Genomic DNA, 17,310 nt, shown 5'->3' on the forward strand with positions numbered 1-17,310 from the left:
ATATTTTCATGTACCTGTTTGTTGGAAGACGCACAGAAAACATCCACGTGTCTTCTTTGGAAAACATCTATTCAGATTCCTTGCCTAGATTTTACACCAAGTTGTCTTTTGTTTTGCTATTGAGTTGTATAAATTCTTTATATATTTTGGATATTAAGCTTTTATTAGATATACGATGGTCAAATATTTCCCCTCACTCAGCATGTTGCCTGCCTTTTAATTTTGTTAATGGTTTCTTTCGTAGTAAAGATTTTTAGTGTGAATATAGTCTCATCTGTTTGTTTTTGCCTTCATTGCTTTCGTTTTTTGGCATCAAATCCAAAACACCATTGCCGAGACCCACATCAAGGAGCTTACCACCTATACTCTCTCCTAGGGGTTTATGGTTTCAGGTTATCTGTTCAAGTCTTAAATCCATTTTGAGTTGATTTTTGTGTATGCTGTAAGACAGAGGTCCAGTTTCATTCCTTTGCATGTGACTGTGCAGTTTTCCCAGAACCATTGGTTAAAGAGACTGTTCTTTCCCCATTGTATATTCCTGGCTTCTTTGTCATAAATTAATTGCACATTATGTATATGGATCTACTTCTGGGCTTTTTATTCTGTTCTATTGATCTATGTGTCTGTTTTTGTGTCAGCACCATACCATTTTAATCAGAGTAGCTTTGTAACATAGCTTGAAATTAGGATGTGTGATACCTCTAGCTTTGTTCTTTCTCCAGATTGCTTTGGCAATTTGAGGCCTTTGTGGTTCCACACAAATTCTAGGATTTATTTTTTCTCCTTCTGTGAAACATGCCATTGGAATTTTGATAGTGGTTTTGTCAAATCTATAGATTATTTTGGATAATATTACCACTTTAATAATATTAGTTCTTTCAACTCATGTGCATATATTTCTCAATATTTTAGAATGTTTATTCTAAAAGAGTTTATTAACCCTGGAGAAGGAAATGGCGACCCACTCCAGTTTTCTTGCCTGAAAAATTCCATGGACAGAGGAGCCTGGTGGGCTACACAGTTCATGGGGTCGAAAAGGGTCGGACACGACTGAGCCACTTCACTTTCACTTTCCACGTTTATGACAGAAAGCAAAGAGGAATTAAAAAGCCTCTTGATGAAGGTGAAAGAGGAGAGTGAAAAACCTGGCTTAAAAGTCAACATTCAAAAAACTAAGATCATGGCATCCGGTCCCATCACTTCATGGCAATTAGATGGGGAAACAATGAAAACAGTGACAGACTTTTTTTTCTTGGGCTCCAAAATCACTGTGGATGGTGACTGCCATGAAATTAAAAGATGCTTGCTCCTTGGAAGAAAAGCTATGACAAACCAAGACAGCGTATTAAAAAACAGAGCCATCACTTAGCTGACAAAGGTCGGGATGGTTTTTCCAGTAGTCAGGTATGGATGTGAGAGTTGGACCATAAAGAAGGCTGAGTGCTGAAGAATTGATGCTTTTGAACTGCGGTGTTAGAGAAGACTCCTGAGAGTCCCTTGGACTGCATGGAGATCAAACCAGTCAATCCTAAAGGAAATCAACCCTGAATGTTCATTGGAAGGACTGATGTTGAAGCTGAAACTCCAATACTTTGGCCACATGATGCGAAGAGCTTACTCATTAGAAAAGACCCTAATGCTGGGAAAGAGTGAAGGCAGGAGAAGGGGACGACAGAGGAGGAGATGGTTGGATGGCATCACCAATTCAGTGGACACGAGTTTGCACAAACTGCAGGAGTTGGTGAAGGACAGGGAAGCCTGGAATGTTGTAGTCCTTGGGGTTGCAAAGAGTCAGACACGACTTAGCTGAACAACAACAAGGAAGACAGACAATAAACCAAAAAATTAAAAAATATATATACAGGTGGAATTTCCAGAAAAGAGGTCTCTGTACAACTTCTCTCCCTAGCAGCCCTCCCTGCTGTGTCCATCTGACTGAGGGCATGGGGTCATGACCTCCCCGTGACCTCCCCTTCTGGAGGTTGGGTGCTCTGTCTCCCCTCCGGACATGTGGCTGCATCAGTGTAACTTAATTGTCAATTTGCTGCGCATCCCTAAACCTGCAGCTGTGTGGATCACCCTTCTGTTTATATTCACATTAAAGAAGTCCCACACTTGAAGAGAACTCATCTCAGCAGTCACTTTCTCCATCAGCCTTTGAATGTAAACACAGCCTGAGCTTCCCAGATTCTGCGAGCAAACTCAAATCAATACAGCTTCAACTGACAGATGAAAACTAGCTTCTTTGCCCTTGGTCACAGGGATCTGATCATATCTACTCCTGCAATCAGACTTCCAAAAACCATTCACTCTCTCCTCTAGCAGAGGGTCAAAGACCACTGGGAATCATAGAGAATGGACTTGTGGACACGGTAGGGGAGGAAGAGGGTGGGATGAATTGAGAGAGTAGCTTTTGACATATGTACACTACCATGTATAAAAGGGATAGCTAGTGGGAAGCTGCTGTAGAACACATGGGGCTCAGCTCCATGCTCTGTGACGCTTTAGACGGGTGGGATAGTGGGAAAGGGGCAGGGGATAGATGTATACTTACAGCTGATTCACGTTGTTGTGCAGCAGAAACCAACACAACATTGTAAAGCAATTGTCCTCCATTTAAAAAAGAACCCCCCCCCCAAAAAAAAAATAGACCATGGGGAGGGTAAATATGACCCTATCTTAGGGCTTATTCTAGATTTTCCAGATTTCTTCAACTCTATCAGGAAATTGTATAGGTCACTGATTCTTTTTTTTTTTAAACTGAGATAAAATTCACATAACGTAAAATTTACCATTTTAGCTATTTTAAAGTGAATAATTCAGTGGCAGTTAGTATGTTTACAATATTTGCAACTACAACCTCTATCTAGTTCCAAAATATTTTCATCACCCCCAAACACAACACTGTACCCATTAACAATCACTCTCCATCGCCCCTCACACCAGCCCCTGGAAACCACTAATGTGCTTTCTCCCTCTATGAATTTGCTCATTCTGGATATGTCATATAAAGGGAATCATACAGTATAGTCATAAAATAGTCTTTTGCATCTGGCTGCTTTCACTGACTGTAATATTTTCAAAGTTCATACATGTTGTAACATATGTCCTTCCTTCTCACGGCTAAGTAATATTCCATTATATGGATATGCCATAACTATTTTAATTTGTTTTTCCACTCGTCAGTTGGTGGACAGATGGCTTGTTTCCACTTTGGGGCTACTTTGAACAATGCTGCTATGAATATTCATATACAACTTTTTGTGTAAACTTTCATTTTCAGTTCACTTGGGTATGTACCTAGGAGTAGAATTGTTGGGTCATATTGAAACAATGTGTTTAACTTTTTGAGGTATTCTGGGGACTGTTTTTTAATATCATTGATTCTTTTTTTAATTTTTACTCTTTGTTTACTGAATTAGGATCTAAGCAAAGGCCATGCACTGTGATTGCTTAACATGTTTCTTTTTGTGTGTGTGTTTCAAACTTTAAAAATTGTATTTATAAATGTAGTTTATTATATATACATATCATTTCATGTATATGTTTTTATGGATTTCTTTGATAATTTTAAAATTCTATGAGAATTCTTAATAGATTAAGTTTATTTTTATCTGAATATCTCATCATATTTCAATTAATACCACATTTTTAATACAAAATATATTCCTTGGAGGGGCTTCCCGGGTGGCTCAGCGGTGGGGAATCCCCTGCCAATGCAGATATGGGTTCGATCCCTGGGTCGGTAGGATCTCCTGGAGGAGGAGGTGACAATCCACTCCGGTATTTTTGCCTGGAAGATGCCACGGACGGGGGGGCCTGGCGGGCTGCAGTCCGGGGGATTGCAAAGAGTGAGATGCATGACCAACTCAGCATGCACCCATATTGCTTGGATTGTGTAGAGATTTGTTTTTAAGCTTTATTGGAGTAGGGTTGATCTACAATGTTGTGTTAGTTGCAGTAACATGTTTCTTAAGTGTCATAGATTCATCCTCCATTTCACTCTTTTTTTTAACATTATAATTGCTATAGATAAGGTCATGTGTGTGTGCGCTCCACCATATCTGACTCTTGGCAACCCCGTGGGCTGTGGCCTGCCGGGTTCCTCTGTCCATGAGATTTTTCCCCACAAGAATACTGGAGCGAGTTTCCATTTCCTCCTCCAGGGAATCTTCTGGACCCAGAAATCGAACCTGTGTCTCCTATGTCTCCTGCATTGGCATTCAGATTCATTGCCGCTGTGCCACCTGGGAGTCCCATAGGTAAAGCACTGATTCTTAAATGTAGTTGCACATTGAAATCACCTGGGCATCTTTTAACAGTACCACTTCCTAGATCAGAAAGTGAAAGTGTTAGTCACTCCATCATGTCTGACTCTTTGTGACCCCATGGACTGTAGCCTGGCAGGCTTCTCTGTCCGTGGGATTTTCCAGGCAAGAATACTGGAGTAGATAACCATTCTCTTCATCAGGGTATCTTCCCAACCCAGGGATCGAACCCAGGTCTCCTGCATTACAGACAGATTCTTTACTGTCTGAGCCAACCAGGGAAGCCCATAAGAAAAATAAAATCATATATTAATGCACATTTATGGAATCTAGAAAAATGGTACAGATGAACCTATTTGCAGGGCAGGACTAGAGACACAGACATAGAGAATGGACTTATGGACATGGTGGGGGAAGGAGAGCCTGGGACAAATGGAGAGAGTTGCACGGAAACATATACTCTACCATATGTAAAACAGATAGCCAGTGGGCATTTGCTGTGTGACTCGGGGAGCTCAAACCAGGGCTCTGTGACAACCTAGAGGGGTGGGATGGAGCTTCAAGAGGAAAGGGACATACATATACTTATGGCTGATTCACATTTCTGTATGGCAGAAACCAACACAACATTGAAAAGCAATTATCCTCCAATTAAAAATAATTATTTTTTAACACCAATACAGTATATTAACGCATATATATGGAATTTAGAAAGATGGTAACGATGACCCTATATACAAGACAGCAGAAGAGACACAGATGTAAAGAACAGTCTTTTGGACTCTATGGGAGAAGGCGAGGGGGGGATGATTTGAGAGGATAGCGTTGAAACATGTATATTATCATGTGTGAAGCGGATTGCTGGTCCAGGTTCCATGCATGAGACAGGGTGCTCAGGGCTGGTGCACGGGGATGACCCTGGGGGATGGGATGGGGAGGGAGGTGGGAGGGGGTTCTGGATTGGGAATACATGTACTCCCGTGGCTAATTCATGTCGATGTATGCAAAAACCACTACAATATTGTAAAGTAATTAGCCTCCAATTAAAATAAATAAATTAAAAAAAAAAGTTTATTAAGACTGTTTTTTAGTGGAGGGAAGAAAATGATGAAGCTGACAATGATGATGAGATAATTTCCCCTATGTCCGAGTACATTGTCTTTATTGCTTTCTCCTCCTTTTATTTATTTTCAATTTTTAAACTGGGACACCAGGTTTTAAAAGATTATAAGGGCCAGAAGGGATTGGGGTTAGGCCTGTCGCCTGACCACACACCCCTGCTCCCCAATCTGCCCTGTCTGTGTTGTTCCTGTGGCAAAAGGGGAATGTGGGAATTCCAGGGGCCCATTCTAGCTCTACGGAAGGGACAAACTTCTTGTTGTTAGACCTGATCAGCAGGGAGGGCATCCTGGGGGCAAGAGCACCTGACCTAGCAGTGTGGAGCAGAGGCTTCTGGAAGTTTCCACCCAGAGTGTGTGGACAGGTGCAGGTGGGGGCCCAGGACACTCCTGCACAGGTGCTTTTCTCTCAGGGCATTGGGTCACCATGCACCCTGAGGCAGCTCGGCAGAGACCGCGCCGTCTGGAGGGGGGCATGGGGCAGTGGGGAGTCTAGTGGATGGGAAACAGGCCTCAGAGGAGCTGGCCTGTGGGTGACCAGCCCAGTCCCTGAGGCCACCACTGGCCTCAGACCCTGACACGCCAGGTCCCTCTGCTGGTCAAGGGCACACTGTCCTCACCCGTGGACACCCCAGGAAGCCTGAAGATCATGCATGTGGGAGCAAAGGGCAGGACACAGCGCAGGTCTCCATCTCCAAGAGGACCAAGTGCCAGCTGCACCTCTCTCCATGGCCTCACACCCAGCAGTGGATGGGCCCTGCTGGGGTGGTTCTGAAGATTCCTGGGTGAACCCCAGCCTCGCCCAGCCCAGCCCAAGCGGCCTGACATCCTGCTTTCCCCAGTAAGGATATCTGTGAGGCTGGCATGGATGCAGTGAGGGCCCGCTGACACCCCTGCATGGAGCCCCTCCCCCTCAGAGCCACAGTGGGCCTCTGGTTGGTAGGTCCTGCCTGGCCTGGTGGTCAGTCTCTGAATGCTGGCCAGACAGGATGACCCACAGCTTGCTCCCAGTTTAGTTCAGAGGCTTTGGGGCCCAAGGGCATCCTGAATGGCACCTGACTCCAGTCAGGCTTGGCCCTGCACCCAAGGCTGGTCCAAGTGCGGGGGTGGGGGGGCATACAACTTGGGGGGATCTTGTCCCAGGGACAGGGCACCGACCAGGTTTCCTGGGAAAGGGGAGGGACCCCACTCTGCTGGCCTCATATTGTCCTTCTGCACTCCCGTGAGGCCCCCAGAGCAGCAGGGGCTCAGGGCACACAGCAGGCATCTGGAGAGGATTTTCAGGCACGTGAAACAGAGAGGGGGCCTGGCAGAGGTGTAGCCTCACTTTTCCTGGAGCGCACTCTGACCAGGGGTTGCCGACAGGACTGCTGTCCTGCATCAGGGTAGCAACAGTCATGTGAGCATCCATCAAGGACTAGGGTTCAGGGCTTCTCCTTTGTCTCAGGTGCCAGGTGCAGGCTCCTGGCCACTCATAGGTCATTCAGGAGGAGATGCAGAGACCGTCTCTCCCAGACTATGGGCCTGGATGAGGGGGAGGAGATAGGAGCCCAGTGCTGACCCCCCACCACAGCGTGGGCTTGCTGAGTCCAGACCTTTGTGCTTTCACTAGACAAAACTCCTGGGGAAATGGGCTCAGGGAGACAGGTTTCGGGGAAGATGTCCTGGGAGCAGTCATGTCACATATTGGAAGCTGATTCCCTAACTCATGCTTCACACATAAGTGTTTTTAAATGTCCTGAGAAGAAAATAGTCTCTGTGCAAACAGGGTTGGGAGAAGTGGAGGATTACATGGGCAGGACTTAATCCTGCAGGGGTTCTCAGACCTTTATGCAGTGATGGAAACTGTGAAGTTCTAAGCAAGGGGTGGTACACAGCCAGACCCAGACCCATCCTGTTCCCCAGGCTGCCCATGAGCACGCTTCTGAAAGGTGGGAGAAGGGGCCGGCTGCCGGCCTGAGGCTGGTGCTCAGGCTGTGGCCCATGTGCCCATGCATCCCTCCTCCGCCCTCCAGCCTGCAGTTGTCTTAACCATTAAAGTGTTAGTCACTCAGTCGTGTCTGACTCTTCATGACCCTATGGGCTGTAGCCTGCCAGCCTCCTCTGTCCATGGAATTCTCCAGGCAAAAATACTGGAGTAGGTTGCCATTCCCTTCTTCAGGGGACCTTCCTGACTCAGGGACCAAACCTGCATCTCCTGAATAGCAGGCAGATTGTTTACTGCCTGAGCCACCAGGGAAGCCTGTCTTGGGCATTAGTGATGCTTTCCATATGCAGAGAGAGGAGACCCGTGGACAGCTTGACTAGGGTGGGGTTTGCAGCCTAACAGCTTGGACTCCTGGTGCTCCTGGTGGACGCCTGCGGCCACACAGAGCAGAACGGAGGGCCTGCCAATCGGTGCCCTGATGAGGGCAGTGGAAAAGAAGCAACCCCATCCTAGTCGCTGTGAGCACAAAAGCAAGGGCCTTCACTACCCCCAAAAGTGACCAGGCATCCCCCTCTCCTGGCCAAAACTGTGACTGCGCGTCTTCCCTGCTGCTGCACGAGGCACCGTAAGATGCCCAGTCCCTGCACCTCCGCTCCCCAGTGGCACCCCATCTGGAGCCGCCACCTGCCTCGGGGAGGCTCAGGAGCAGAGCTGCGTCCAGACCCACTCAAGGTGGCATCCCTGAGGACATGGCTATGACTGCCCGCTTACTGGGTTTAACCTGCTGTTCCTCCAAGCTCCCTTACACAGACAGTCCTCTCACGGTACATTTGTAAACACTACATGGAGAACGCTAGTTATATTTTCTGTGCACAGGCTATATGTATTTATAGACCAATATCCAAAGGTCTCAAAGTTTTCAAATAGTAGCTTTGAAACATTTTACCACATGAAAAATGGACAACCAGTGGGAATTTGCTGTATGATGCAGGGAGCTCAAACCTGGTGACAACCTAAGAGGGTGGGGGATGCAGGGGAGGCTCATGAGAGGGGACATATGTATATCTATGAGTGATTCATGTTAATGTATGGCAGAAACCAACACAATATTGTAAAGCAATTATTCTCCAATTTAAAAAAAATAATTTTTAAAGAAGTTCCAAAGTAGACAATGAAATGGTGCTGGAGTCCGATCCCTTATTGCTACTGGGCTGTGGAATATAACTAAGGTCAATCTCTTTTCTTTTAAAGCTCTTGAGTATTTGTCTTCTTACTGATGTGAGAACTCTCTATAAGAGAGATATTAACTCTTAGCTAATCCTCATATATGTGATACGAGGATTTTTCACCAATATTTTCTGTACCTTGCTCTATCGATTTAAATTTTTAAAAAATATTTTAACACACAAATATTTTTGTCTCTTCTGTAATGGTTTTCACTTTTCCTATCATACTTAAAAAGTTCTTCTCCACTCCAAAGTGATGTTAGCATTCAGCTTTATTATGTTATTAGATAATATTAACATTCATCTTTATTTTAGCATTTTATTTCAGGATTTTTTTTGGTGTTGTGATTAGCTGGTCTGACAGATTTATCAAGGGGTCCATCTACCCCTGCCTACTATGTGTTCCAGGCGATGCAGTTATCATCCATAATTTTCAGATATGTTTGGGTCTCGCTCTGGGCTTTGCCATTCACTCCAGCCATCTGCATCTGTGCACCAGCCCTCCTGTCCTCCTCTCTGCAGCTTTTTAATGTTTTGTCTGGGCAGCTTGATCCTCTTCAAAAGAGTCTTGTCTCTGCTTCACTCATGTGCCAAAAGAACAGGAGACTCAAGTTCTAAACTCCCTTTAGTAATTTGATTGGAAATGTATTCGTTTTTGAGATTAAGGGCCACTTTTCAAAGCAATTTTTTACTGAGGTATAGTTGATTTAAAATGTTATGTTAATTTCTGCTGTAAAGTGATTCTGTTATACATTTCTTTTTCCATATATATATCCTTTATACGTATTCTTTCTCTATATACATTCTTTTTCATATTCTTTTTCATTATGGCTTATCCTAGGATATTGAATATAGTTGCCAGTGCTATACAGTAGGTCCTGGTTGTTTCTCCAGTCTATATGGAACAGTTTGCATCTGCTCACCCCAGCCTCCCAGTCCCTCCCTGTCCCACCCCACCTCCCTCTTGGCAACCACAAGTCTCCTCTCGATGTCTATGAGTCTGCTTCTGTTTTGTAGATATGAAGAATTGCCTTTTAAAATGCAATTAGGAAATTAAATCCAGGTACATGTGCATCTTCCTGTTTCTTTCTTCTTTTAAAAATATTATATATACCCATCACACCTTACTAAAAAGATACAAGCAAATAAATAATAAAAATAAATGAAATGTGGGTACGGCACAGTTCTTACTATCTTTATTCCCAATTACCTGATACTTTGGTTGGTATTGTGGATATTTCCCATGGCATTCTATTTCTTACTTTTCATGTAAAAACAAACCTGTGCAGACAAACCATATTTAAGTGCATGGATTAAGTCCCAAAGTCCCTCTCACTATCCCCCCGCCCCCCGCCCAGGGCTCACACCTGCTAAGGCTCCTCCCAGATGGAGACATTTTCTTTTCCTTCTCTTGCTTGCTTCACAATAACTGAGTCACCTGCACACACCACACCGCTGTTTGCAGCAGACAGTAAACACGGTGTGGGCCTGGGCTCACCCCACCTTCCCCTGGTTTGCCCGTTACAGAGGGGTGGCCTTGATGCTCGCAGGTCTCCACTGAGGGACATTTTGGGGCTTTTCCTTCCTTCACCTTCACACACAATTCTCGGGGGACTCCCGTCAGACCCTGGAGCAGGTGACCTTTCTGCTTTGTTCCCTGCACACTCAGGAGGACAGGAACTGCTGGGGACCTTCCAGAAGGGATGTCCCCAGAGAACTATCAGTGCACTTTCCCTGCCCACTTGGGCCTGGGTCCCAGCCCGCCAGACTCCCAGAGAGGCCAGAGAGCGGTTTGCATCTGCCTGGGGGACTTGAGGCCACAGGGGGAGGCTGAAGACCCTGGTGTGGGGGTGCCCACCACAAGCCCTTTGACCTGGAAGCTCACTTCATGCTTTCTGCTCCTGCACTGTGGGGGCCAGGTCCCCATACTGTTATTCCAGGATCACACTCTTCCCAGTGCCAGGCCATTGGCACTTCCCTGTCTGGCTCCCTTGTCCCCAGAAAGCAGGGGGCTCAACCTCTTTGTCCACTCAACATGTCCTGAACTTGCAGAGGATGGGCCTGGTTGGGGGCTGGACAGGGCTGCAGCCTGTGGCCAGGAGATTCTAAAATCTAAGATGAGGTGGCCACTCCCAGAGAAAAAGTGCAAAACCCTTTTGCAACATCTGACAAAACTTTGTGTCTACACTGCTATATTTAAAATGGGTAACCACCAAGGACCTACTGTACAGCACAGAGAACTCTGTTCAATGTCATATGGCAGCCTGGATGGGAGAGAAGTTTAGGGGAGAATGGATACATGTATATGAATGGCTGAGTCCCCTCCCTGTTTACCTGAAACAATATTGTTAATCCTCTATACCTCAATACAAAATAAAAAGTTGAAAAAAATTGTGTCTAGAGTATGTAAAGAATTACAAATCAATGACGCAAACTAACCAATTTTTTAAAATAGGCAAGAGACTTGGACAGATATTTGGCACAGGAAGATATGCCGATGGCCAATTCGCACAACATCAGTCATCAGGGAAACGTGAATCAAAGCCGCAGTGAGACGCCACCACTCACGGGGCAAAATGGTTGTAACCAGACGTCAGCAGGTGTTCTGAGGACATGGAGCAACTGGAACCCTCAAGTGTTGCTGGTGGGAACACAAAATGGTGCGGTCGCTTCGGGAAACTGTGTCCCTGAATCCAGTGACACTGCTGCTGCTGCTGCTAAGTCACTTCAGTCGTGTCCGACTCTGTGCGACCCCATAGACGGTAGCCCACCAGGCTCCCCCGTCCCAGAGATTCTCCAGGCAAGAACACTGGAGTGGGTTGCCATTTCCTTCTCCAGTGCATGCAAGTGAAAAGTGAAAATGAAGTCACTCAGTCGTGTCCAACTCTCAGCGACCCCATGGGCTGCAGCCCACCAGGCTCCTCCGCCCATGGGATTTTCCAGGCAAGAGTACTGGAGTGGGGTGCCATCGCCTTCTCTGCACAGTGACCCTAAGGCCCAGGAATTCCTCTTCTGGCTAATAACTTACCCATGAGAAGTGAAAACCTTGGCCCAACAAGGGCTTGGATGAGAAGGTTCACATTAGCCCAGATGCCCTCCAACAGGTGAGCAGATGAACCAGCTCAGGGGTCCAGGTAGTACCAGAATGAAGTATCGGTGCTCGCAGCCTCACAGAGGAGCCCAGATGTACCTGGAGTAAAAGAACTCGAACCCATGGAGGGTTCGGACCAGATGGCTCCCTTTGTAGAAAGTTCCAGAACAGGCACGTTGAACCCACAGTGACACAAACTAGGTCAGAGGTTACTTCCAGGAGGTGGCACCAGGGAGCTTTGTGGGGAGATGGACATGTTCTGTCTGGTGACGGGGTATGAGTTGCATGGGGCGGGTGAGGGGGCCATCTCAAGACAGGCACTCAGATCTATGCACATCACAGCAGAAATTATATCTCATGTGAAATGCCAGGCTGGATGATGCACAAGCTGAAATCAAGATTGCCGGGAGAAATCTCAATAACCTTAGATTATGCAGATGATACCACCCTTATGGCAGAAAGCAAGAGAAACTAAAGAGCTTCTTCATGAAAGTGAAAGAGTGAAAAAGCTAGCTTAAAGCTCAACATTCAGAAAACTAAGATCATGGCATCTGGCCCATTACTTTGTGGTAAATAGATGGGAGACAATGGAAACAGTGACAGACTTTCCCTGGGCTCCGAAATCACTGCAGATGGTGACTGCAGCCATGAAATTAAGATACTTGTTCTTTGGGAGAAAAGCTATGACCAACCTAGACAGTGAAAGGTTGTTGTTGAATCATGACGCCGGGATTCTTGGCCCCCGGAGGAGAAGAATTCAATCCGGGGCCAGAGATGAGGCTTGATCGCTCAGAGCTTTTGTGTAATAAAGTTTTATTAAAGTATAAAGGAGATAGAGAAAGCTTCTGACATAGGCATCAGAAGGGGGTAGAAAGAGTATCCGCTTGTTAGTGTTAGCAATGAAGTTATATACTCTCCAGTAAATCCAAAGAATGTCTGGATGTTGTAAAGACCTCACCAGACCTACTCCCATAATTTACATTTTAAGATAACAGGATTAGCCAGAAAGTCTAATCCAGAGACTGTCCTCAGACAGAATACATTGTTGTTATATAATCCTTGTAAAAATCGGGTCTCCTCCCATAATTTACAGAATTAGCCAGAAGGTTTAATCCAGAGACTGTCCTCAGGCAGAATACATTGTTGTTATATAATCCTAAGGAATGTAGAGAAGAAAAGAGTTTGTCCTTTCTTCCTCCTTGAGAATTCCAGACCCCTCTCTCCTTGGGGACCCCTAGCCTTCTTATCAGCCTGCCTAGGAAATGACTCTCTCAACAGCATATTAAAAAGCAGAGACTTTATTTTGCTGACAAAGGTCTGTCCAGTCAAAGCTATGGTTTTTCCAGTAGTCATGTATGGATGTGAGAGCTGGACCATAAAGAAAGCTGAGTGCTGAAGAATGGATGGTTTTGAATTGTGGAGTTGGAGAAAACTCTTGAGAATCCCTTGGACTTCAAGAAGATCAAACCAGTCAATCCTAAAGGAAATCAGTCCTGAGTATTCATTGGAAGGACTGATACTGAAGCTGAAGCTCCAATACTTTGTCCACTTGATGTGAAGAACTGACTCATTGGAAAAGACCCTGATGCTGGGAAAGATTGAAGGCAGGAGGAGAAGGGGACGACAGAGAATGAGATGGTTGGATGACATCACTGACTCTATGGACATGAGTTTGAGCAAGCTCTGGGAGTTGGTGATGGACAGGGAAGCCTGGTGTGCTGCAGTCCATGGGGTCACAAAGGGTTGGACATGACTGAGCAACTGAACTGATGAAAGGCAAAACAGGACACACCCATGAAAGGAGCCTGCAGACTCATCTCATCACGGCCGTGGTGCTCTAGAATTTCTACCTAAAGTCAAAGTGGGTTTTATAGAACCAGGGATCTAAGATTGGGACAAGAGAGGGTCCCCGCTGATGCCTTTCTTGGCTGTTCCCTCCCAGGCTCGGAGCCCCCTCTCCAGCTTCAGCACCCAGCCTTGTCTTCCACTCCCAAAGGCTTTGTGGAACCATAGGTTTCTGGACCCTCCTCAGGGTTCCCTGTGTATACAGTATGTTCTTATTAGGTATCTATTTTATGTTTGGTAATGTGTTTATGTCAGTCCCAATCTCCCAATTTATCCCTCCACCCCTTATCCCCTTGGCAACCATAAGAATGTTTTCTACTTTCAGCAAATCCACCCCCAGACATACCCAGCATCGGACCATGAGCCCCTCCTCCACCTGGGCCAGGCCACTGTGGCTCCCTGGTCACCGGGGTGACTTCCTATTGAGCCTCCCAGTCTGGTTTCACACTGAGGGGTGTCAGAATCCCAGGCCCAAGTCCACGGCTCTCATCACCTGCCTCTCCCCCTGCTCCCTCCTGCACACACCGCTGCTCAGACACACTGGGCTCCACGCCAGGCTGGCACCCCGCAGGGCTTTGCCCCCGCCCCCCGAGAGCACATCCGCAGGGTCTCAGGGCCTCAGTTCAGGGTCCTTCTCGCAGGCCGCCTCCTCTCCTCTTGCTGCAGAGCCCGATCCCCAGCCCCAGCCCCAGCCTACCTGCCCTCTTCCTTCCTGCCCTGCTTTCTCATCTGCACTTTCCCCTCTGGCTCACTGAGGCCTCTTTTCTCTTCTCTGGGTTGTCAGTCTCCTCCCAGTAGACTAGGATCTTCTTGGGCAGGGAGCTTGGGCTGTTTTGTTCTCCTGGGACACTGGCTAGCACACAGGAGGTGCTAAATAAATGCTTCCTGTGGGTCAAGGAGTCACATTCACATCACTCACGAGGCTCCTTTGTGTTCCGGCTGCCGTGGGCATGGGTCAAGCTGGGCGTGTCTGCCTGGCCCTTGTCCACCTGCTCCCCTTACACCTGCCCCCACCTGCACCTCTGGGATACAGGGAAGGGTGTGCCTGCTGTCCTCTCGCTGACGCCTTTTATTCAAGAGGACATGAAGAAACCCTAGACCCTTCTGTCGTGGCAACACCACCTGAGCAGGGAGGCACAGGCTGGACAAGTGTGCACTCAACACAAACTTGAAAACAGCTGTGTCACGTGCCTTCTCTCCATCCCCAAGAGATGTGTAGTTATTCAGAGAGTCCTTCCTGGCTTCACTGACCCAATAAACTTGGCTTTGTTGGACTATATGTTTATTTTTAAAATAAAGAAGAAGAAAAGAGGGGTGTAATTAAGCACGCACCTCAAGAACCTGTAAGAAGGAGAGCAGAATGAACCCAATGCAAGCAGAAGGGATAGCATGGTAAAGATAAGAGCAGAAATCAATCAAATCGAAAATGGAAAAACAACAGGGAAAACCAATGAAATAAAGAGCTAGTTCTTTGGGATTTTTTTTTTTTTTAACCAACAAACTTCCAGAAAAACTGACCAAAAAAAGAGATAGAGAAGACATAAATTTCCAGTCTTAAAACTGACACAGAAAGTGTCACTACAGACCCTAAGGACTTCAAAAGGGAAATGAGGGGAGATTAGGAACAACTGTGTGCCGGGGTCCAGCCCTGGTGGATCCAGGGAATTCAAAGGGGGGACGGAGTCAGCATCCTAGGAAAGAACTTATTTAATTACAGATATAAAGAGAGATTAGAAAAGGATAGTATAGTAGGAAATATTAGTGGAGAAAAGGGGCTGAATAACGTGGTTTACGTGGAATACCAATAAAACCTCGAGACAAGAGGTTTGCACCACCTACGTAGGCCGCAGGCGTCCTCCCGTTCTCCCGAAGGAGAGGAGACACTAAGGCCTCCCCGGGTCAGATCTTAGAAGCCCAGGCATAATTAGCAGGCTTGGCGGGCATCCCCACTCCAGATGGGAATTCAGCCAGAAAGTGAGAGAAAGAACAACATGAGGAGACCAGTCTTTCCAGGAACTGATCCATTTTCTTTATTTTCCAGGTTTGCTTATATACTTTTTGTTATACATAGGGATGAATACAGAGTCACGCGGGGTCAGCAGACCTGACCTTTATCAAAATCAGGTGCTTCATATAAATGTATACAAAAGGTCTTAGGTGGCTTTACATCAGCTTCTGGCCATGAGGCCTGCTGACATTTTATGACCCTTTCTTTCTGATAATAGTCAGTCAACCAGAAAACCTATTTTTTCCAGGGGTAAATTTTCTTAAACCAGGCGCCACCCTCTGAAGGCACCAGATAAAGTTGCATTCCTATAGGGTAAAGGTGCAGTGGGTTATAATTAAGAAAGGAATTTACTTAGCCTAAGGTTTAACATGATTAATCTTAAAGGTTAATACTTATTTCTCCTATATGCTAGTTATATTCATTTATGTGTATAAGGGCAGGGAATATGGAGACTTGGCAGCAAATATTGGCCCAACAAATGAAAAACCCTTCACCAATATAATTCCTAATCAACCCACTATACTATACTAATAATTTTCTAACTTCTCAAAAGAATCTGTATTTAGAAAGTTTAAAGCATCTTGTGCCTCTCACGGTTGGGAGGCTGTGAACAACCACATGTGGCCAGACGAACCTGTTCAGGCAGGCTAGAGAACCTTCAGAGGAGTTTGTAAGTTGAAACACTCTTGTCATGCCCAGGAATTATTAACTGGAGCTGTAAGTTAACTCCTTCTCCGAGAGAGAGGTGGGGGAGAGCCCCCCGTAAAGTCAGAGGTGTAGGAGAGAGCATAGAGCAGTAAAGTAGGCAGACTCTGGTTTTGGAGGTAGATCCTCGGGAACAGGGGGTCTCCTGAGGCTCGATCCTGCCTTTGCATATGCTGAGCCTCCTGCCTCATGACCTTTGCCACGGGCGGAGTTCCTCAGCTGGCTCCCGGCAACTGTGCATTCGTAAATTTGACAACTTACATGAAATGAACCAATTCCTAAAAATGCACAACCTGCCACAACTTACCTGTAGAAAATAATTGGAACAGCCTGTAACTATTAAGGAGATTAACTTCTTAATTTATCCCTTCCCCTAAATCTCTAGACCCAGATGGTTTCATTGGGGTTTCTATCAAACAGTTTAAAAAGTATTAACATGAATTCTACATATGTCTTCCAGAAAAACAAGGATGGGATATTCCCTGATTCATTGTATGAAGTTAACATCATCCTAATGCCAAAACCAGTCACGAAAAGAAAACTATAGGTCAATATATTAATACTTTGTGAATATAAATATAAAAATCCTTAAAAAAAAGATTGGAAAATTAGATTCAATAAAATATACTATGGCCAAACGGAGTCTATCCCAGGGATTCAAGGGTGGTTCAAAGTTCAGAAACATCAATCAATATAATTTGCCATATTAACAGGCTAATGATGAAAAATCATCTGGTCATATCAATCAGTGCCAAAAAGGCATTTAACAAAACTTAATACTCATTCATGATTAAAAAAAAAAAGCTCTCATAAACATAGGAATGGAAGGGACTTCCTGAACATGATGAAGAACATCATAAATAACCTACAGCCTTCCCTCTAGGGTTGGGAATGAGGCAAGGACATCTACTGTCCTGATTTTTATTCAGCACCATGCTGGAAGTTCTGGCCTGGGCAGTGAGACAAAAAAAAAAGGGAACAAAAGGCATACAGCTTGGGAAGGAAGACATCAAATTGTTCCTGTTTACAGATGACACAGTTTTCTTTGTAGAAAATCTCAAAGGTTCGGTAACAAAACAAAACACTCCTAGAACAAATGAATCCAGCAAGCCTGTAGGATAT

The sequence above is a fragment of the Budorcas taxicolor genome, chromosome 1 (genome assembly GCF_023091745.1).
Source record: "Budorcas taxicolor isolate Tak-1 chromosome 1, Takin1.1, whole genome shotgun sequence".
In the NCBI taxonomy this organism is placed as follows: domain Eukaryota; kingdom Metazoa; phylum Chordata; class Mammalia; order Artiodactyla; family Bovidae; genus Budorcas; species Budorcas taxicolor.